We start from the raw sequence: 6,688 nt of genomic DNA, 5'->3' as shown, positions 1-6,688 counted from the left end.
ACATCCATTTTTGATAAAAAAAAAACTCTCAGCAAAATGGGAATAGAGGGATCATACCTCAACATAATAAAGGCCATATATGACAAACCTACTGCCAACATCATATTCAATGGGCAAAAACTAAAATAATTTCTCCTAAGAACAGGAACAAGACAAAGATGTCCACTTCCACCACTGTTATTCAACATAGTACTGGAAGTCCTAGCCACAGCGATCAGATAAGAAGAAAGCATAAAAGGCATCCAAATTGGAAAGGAGGAAACAAAATTGTCATTATTTGCAAATGACATGATATTGTACATAGAAAATCCTAAAGACCCCACCAAAAAACTACTATATTTAATAAATGAATTCAGCAAGTTAGCAGGATACAAAATTATATACCAATAATGAACTCTGAGAAAGGAAGCTAAAAAAATAACCCCATTTAATGTTGCAACTAAAAAATCAGATACCTAGGAATAAATTTAACCAAAGATATAAAAGACCTTTACTCGGAAAGCTACAGGACACTGAAAAAAGAAATAGAGGAAGATATAAACAAATGCGAAAATATACCATGTTCATGGATTGGAAGAATAAACATCATTAAAATGTCCATACTACCCAAAGCAATCTATAAATTCAATGCAATCCCTATTAAAATACCAATAGCATATTTCACAGATCTAAAACAAACACTTCAAAAATTTATATGGAACCAAAAAACATCCCGACTAGCCATGGCAATCTTGAGAAAGAAGAACAAAGTTGGAGGGATCACAATACCAGGTATCAAGTTACACTACAAAGCCACTGTAATCAAAGCAACCTGGTACTGGCACAAGAACAGACATATAGATCAATGGAACAGAACAGAGAACCCAGAAATCGACCCATGCCATTATGGTCAATTCATATTTGACAAAGGAGACAAGAACATACAATGGAGTAAAGACAGTCTCTTTAATAAATGGTGTTGGGAAAACTGGACAGGTACATGCAAAAAAATGAAACTAGACCACCCACTTACACCATACACAAAAGTAAATTCAAAATGGATAAAAGACTTAAATGTAAGACATGAAACCATAAAAATCCTAGAGGAAAACATAGGCAGCAAAATCTCAGACATCTCTCGTAGCAATATGTTTGCTGATACATTTCCTAGGGCAAGAGAAACAAAGGAGAAAATAAACAAATGGGACTAAAATAAAATAAAAAGCTTCTGCAGAGCAAAAGAAACCATCAACAAAATGAAAAGGGAGCCCACTGTATGGGAGAACATGTTTGCCAAGGACACATCTGATAAAGGGTTAATATCCAAAATATATAAGGAACTCATACAACTTAACAAAAGGAAGACAGACAATCCAATTTAAAAATGGGCAAAGGACCTAAATAGACACTTCTCCAAAGAGGACATAGAGATGGCCAAGAGACATATGAAAAAATTCTCAACGTCACTAAGTATCAGAGAGATGCAAATTAAAACCTCAATGAGGTATCAATTCACACATGTCAGAGTGACTACCATCAACAAATCAACAAACAACAAGTGCTGGCAAGGGTGTGGAGAAAAGAAAACCCAGTATACTGCTGGTGGGAATGCAGACTGGTGCAGCCACTATGAAAAGCAGTATGGAGTTTCCTTAAAAGATTAAAAATTGATCTGCCATTTGACCTAGTGATCCCACTTCTAGGAATATATCCTAAGAAACCTGAAACACCAATCGCAAAGAACTTATGCAGTCCTGTGTTCATAGCACCACAATTTGCAATAGCTAAGATCTGGAAACAGCTCAAGTGCCCATCAGCAGATGAGTGGATAAAAAAGCTGTGACAGATTCACACCATAGAATACTGTGCAGCTATAAAAAAGGATCTTTTATCCTTTGGGACAGCATGGAGGGAACTAGAAAGTATTATGTCAAGTGAAATAAGCTTGTCAGAGAAAGACAAGTACCACATGATCGCATTTATATGTGGAATATAATAGACAAAATAAACTGACGAACAAAATGGATCCAGAGACATAGAAGCATGGAACAGACTGAGGGATGTCAGAGGGAAGGTGGGGAGTGGGGAGTGGGTGGGGAGAGATTAATCAAAGAACTTACATGTTTATAAGCATAAGCCATGGACACAGACACTAGTCTGGGGAAGGCCTGGGGGTGGGATGGATGTGGGGTGGAGGGAATCAATGGGGGTAAAAAGGGGACATCTGTAATACTCTCAACAATAAAGGTAAAGAAACTTAAAAAAAAAAAAAAGAAGAAGAAGAATCCCAGAAGTAATGGGCAAATCTTGTAGGCTGCTTCCATTTAATGCAACAAGTATTTATTGCATTATCTACTATCTGCAAATTATTGTTTAAAAAGCACAAAATAGAATAGTGATGCAATTCAAGATGAAGTCTGCCAGTGGCCTTAAGCAGTTCTTGGATATCTGTAACTCTCCTCTAAGATGTGGATTCCTTTTAAATCTAGAATCATCAGAACTCTCACACATACATTCTGTGGAGATCTGCAATAGCTTATATTTAGTCAGCTTCTCTTTCCGTAAAGTACTGTGGAATGTTTCAGAAATATATTTGCAAGATTACAATTAATGAAGCAAAACCTCGTAGGAGAAAATGTAGCTCTCTCTACCATATGAAAACAGTATAATCTGAAAGTAGTATAGTCAAAGGGAGACTAAGTATTGTGTAAAACACCCCAGGAGTTTACAGGGTAGGTACGTAGTCCACATGATCGACTCTATCTAGAGGTTTCCCCCCACTGTAAAAAAAAATAAAGGTTAAAAAATTTTTAATTATAAAACATTAAGTTCATTGAATTAAAAGAAAATAGCTAAAAACTGAAATAAAAAGCAAAACTTTCACATTTATTCTTTCAGCTCAATTTTAAGTTTGACAGATAGTTAATATACTTTTAGAAATATTATATCATTAAAATATAAATCGTATATTTACTGCAACTCCCATTTTCCCCCACTTACCATAATTTGGACATCTGAATTCCAAGCAGGTCTTTTTTGCTTTAAAGATTTTCTTATAAAATATAAGGTGTAACGCATGGAAGAGTGCGGCGACTCCAAGCTGGAGCCAACCCCGGGCTGCAGCGGTGTGGGCCCAGGCGGCGCTCGCGGTGGAGCAGTGGCATCGCCCACCCATGGGCCCTGGAGGACGCTGGATGGGCACCCACCCAAAGTATTTAGAAATGATGGAATTATACATAGGAGATACTACCCAAGTTTATATAGCATTCTTGGTTTACCTGGACCTCACGGAGAGTAAAAGTTGGCATGAAGTAAACTGTGTGGGATTACCAGGTCTCCAGCTCATCTGCCTTGTGGGTACTGAGATAGGAGAAGGGTTACAGACTGTGGTGCTTACATCTATCAGTGCTTCCCTTGGCCATTATAGGATAAGAGAGATCTTGAAGGGGTCTTGAAAATTGCAAGGTGATCCAGATTTGCTGATGTCCTTTACTTTGGCCATAGTGGAGTCCGATTCCACAATAGTCTATTATAAACTTACTGATGGATTCATGCTGCCAGACCCTCAGAATATTTCCCTTAGAAGAGGACACCTAAACTTCCCGGTGCTCACTCTATTTATACAAGATTGGACTTGAGACCCATCAACCTGCTTAATCTTTTATCTCAGAGACAGTCAGGGTTGACTTAGCTAGTCCCATTCCATCAATTTTTTTCCTAAAGTATAAAACTTTCCCAGATAGGAGAATGTTTTGTTGTTCAAATATATGAGGTAGTTGCTCTAAAACTTTCTTATCTGGAGACAGTTTAATTACAGTTGTGTACAAGTTTATGCCTGGAGTGTGGTAAGAGGGGTGGAACTCATGTTTCTTCTGTCATCCCCCGCTCATAGCTGCCTCTTTGCTCACTGCTGCTGCAGGCTCATCCTAGAGGCTGCCACTCTTTCCCTCACTCAGCCTCTCAATGCCTTTGGCCACTGCAGCTAGCTTGGAATGCCTTTCACACACATATCGATACCTGGAGAGTTTACTTCAGTCTGCTTTTTCATCCCAATAGAAAGTAAAATATTTATTTTAATTGTTTTTACCATTGCAATTACTGTTACATTCTTCTTTGGTTTACTTTAAATCAGAACTATAAATATGGTCATCCAGAGTGTTAACTTACATGTCTGGATTAATAAGGAACAGAAAAAGTGCTACCTACCAGAGTACTGAGCCTTCCTTTCCTTCTTGTTACCACAACACTATATCATAGTAGACTATTAAAAGAGAAGCAATGGGGGACAGTGTAAGCCTTAAAAACATCTTTAGGAAGTAGGCCCAGTTATTCCACTTTTGTTATATCCCAATTAAGTTGCCTAAAGTATAAAAATTATCTGCACAAAGATGTTCTAAGTAACATTACTTGTAATTGCCCAAATTAAACCACTTAAAAGTTTAGGGCAGGGGTTAATAAACTTTTCCAGAAAGTAAATATTTTAGGCTTTGCAGGCCATAGAGTCTCTGTCACATCTCAACTCTACAGTTTGTAGCACAAAAATAATAAATAATAGGTAAACAAATCGGCATGGATGACTGTGTTCTAATAAAACTTTACTTACAAATGCAGGCCCATAGTTTGCCAACCATATGTATATCTCCAATGAATGGTACATTACGTACTTATTAAAAATTAGTAAAGAATATAATGAACATGAGAAAATATTAAGTAAAAAAAAGCAAAATATAAAAGTGTATAAATGGGTATGATTGTGGCTATAAATAACACACCAAGCATATAAAAAGTTGACAAAATAAATTACTAACTATGGTTATACAGGATGGCAGGCAATAAAAGGATGAGTTGGTCTTTCTTCAACACTTGAGTTTTTACTTGTATTACTTTTATAATAAACATGTTTCTAAAAAGTATCTTGAGATCTGTATTAGTTATCTATCATTGCATAGTAATATAACAAATTTTGCAACTTAAAACAGCACCCATTTAAGATCTCAAAGTTGAGTCTTTTATAAGGCTGCAGTCAAGGTGCTGGCCAGGACTGCAGTCTCATCTGAGGCTTGGCGGGGGAAGGGTCTGCTTCCTCACCCGTTATCAACAGCTTTCAGTTCCCTGTTGGCTGTTGGACTGAGGACCTCAGATCCTAGTGGGCTGCTGGCAAGAGGCCACTCTCAGCTCTGCCATTTGGGCCTTGCCAGCACAACTGGTTGGTTCCTCAAGGCCAACAAGGTGCTTCTCAGCAAGATAGACCTCATAATCTTACATAACATGATCTTACACATCCTCTCACCTTTGCCATATTCTACTGATTAGAACCAAGTCATGGCTAATTACTCTAGAAAAACGAAAATAACAAAAATGGAAAATGGCAAAAAGTAGAAATATTACAAAATGGTATCAAAGCATCACTCTTGGTCTGTAGTAGTTTCTTTTTTCCTTTGATGGCATTTGAATTTCACGTTTATTTTTTTTAATTTATTGTTGGCAGTATTACAGATGTCCCCCATTTTCTCTCCCTTTGCCCCCCTCCACCCAGCTCACCCCCATCCCAGGCCTTCCCCACACTATTGTCTGTGCCCATGGAATATGCTTATATGCATATATGTTCTTTGGTTAATCTCTTGATGGAAGGCCTTGGCAGCTCTTTTAGACTCCCTCTGCTCCTCCAGAAAGTCTGAAGATGTAATAAGTCAGAACAGTATGTTTCTGTAACTCTAGTCGTCAGTTTTCAGATCTAAGAAGTCTAAAATAGTTTACGATTAATTAGGATTTCTACCACTTGATTCCTTTTGAGGCTTTCCATCACAGTGCTAGGAAAATGATGCACCTTTAGAAAGAAATGTAAAGCTCAATGAATGTTAGATTTGTGTCCTATCTGATAACCAGTGGTTCCCAGATTACTACAAGACCAGAAGTGTCCTTCGGATTGACTGAAAGCCTTCTCATAGAAACTGTTAAAATTGTATGTCTCAGAATGTTGACTCTGTTTCAGAATGTTCCCTGTATATTTGACCAAAGTTGTTCTGTCCAAAGCCCGCTAAAGTGAATAAAGGTCCAGAACAGTTTGGAAAGGGAGACAACCCAGCTGTGTCTGTTTCATTTTAGTGGAAAACTAGGTACAGTGATTTTCGGTGTGTGATCAAATAGTTTTGTAATTGTATTTACATTTGGATCTTCTTTTAAACATCTGTGTATCCCATCACCTTCCACAGTAACTGGCATATATACTAAACTCAATAAATATGTGGTGGCTGGAAAAAAAATACATAAAATGTAAGCTTTTAGAACCAATATAATACAATTCTGCATAAAGAAAATATTAATAATTTTTCCACTCTGTGATGGTTCAATTTTGTATCAACTTGGCGAGGCTAGGTGCCTAGTTGTACAGCAAACACTAGTCTAGATGTTACTATGAAGGTATTCTATAGATGTTGAATAACATCTGCAATCAGTTGACTTTAAGATTATACTCCATAATATGAGTGGGCCTCATTCAATCACTTACAGGATTTAAGGGGAAAAACCAAGGTTTCCCAGAGAGGAATTCTGACTCAAGGCTGTAATATAGAAATCCTGCTGAGTTTCCAGTCTGCTAACCTGCCCTACTGCCCTAGATTTCATACTTACCAGTCCCCCACAATCACATGAGCCTAATCCTTAAAATAAATCATGTGTATACACACACACATACACACACACCTATTAG

General features: G+C 37.4%; 1 pseudogene; it reads left to right on the top strand.

Moving 5' to 3' along the window:
- Nucleotides 1-3,055: 3,055 nt before the first annotated feature.
- LOC107531342 (tRNA-splicing endonuclease subunit Sen15 pseudogene) lies at nt 3,056-3,617 on the top strand (annotated as a pseudogene).
- Nucleotides 3,618-6,688: the final 3,071 nt, after the last annotated feature.

This window comes from Miniopterus natalensis, chromosome 2, assembly GCF_054644295.1.
Source record: "Miniopterus natalensis isolate mMinNat1 chromosome 2, mMinNat1.hap1, whole genome shotgun sequence".
Taxonomy (NCBI): Eukaryota; Metazoa; Chordata; class Mammalia; order Chiroptera; family Miniopteridae; genus Miniopterus; species Miniopterus natalensis.
The sequence above is the reverse complement of the archived record's forward strand: the minus strand, read 5'-3'. Positions and strand labels throughout refer to the sequence as shown.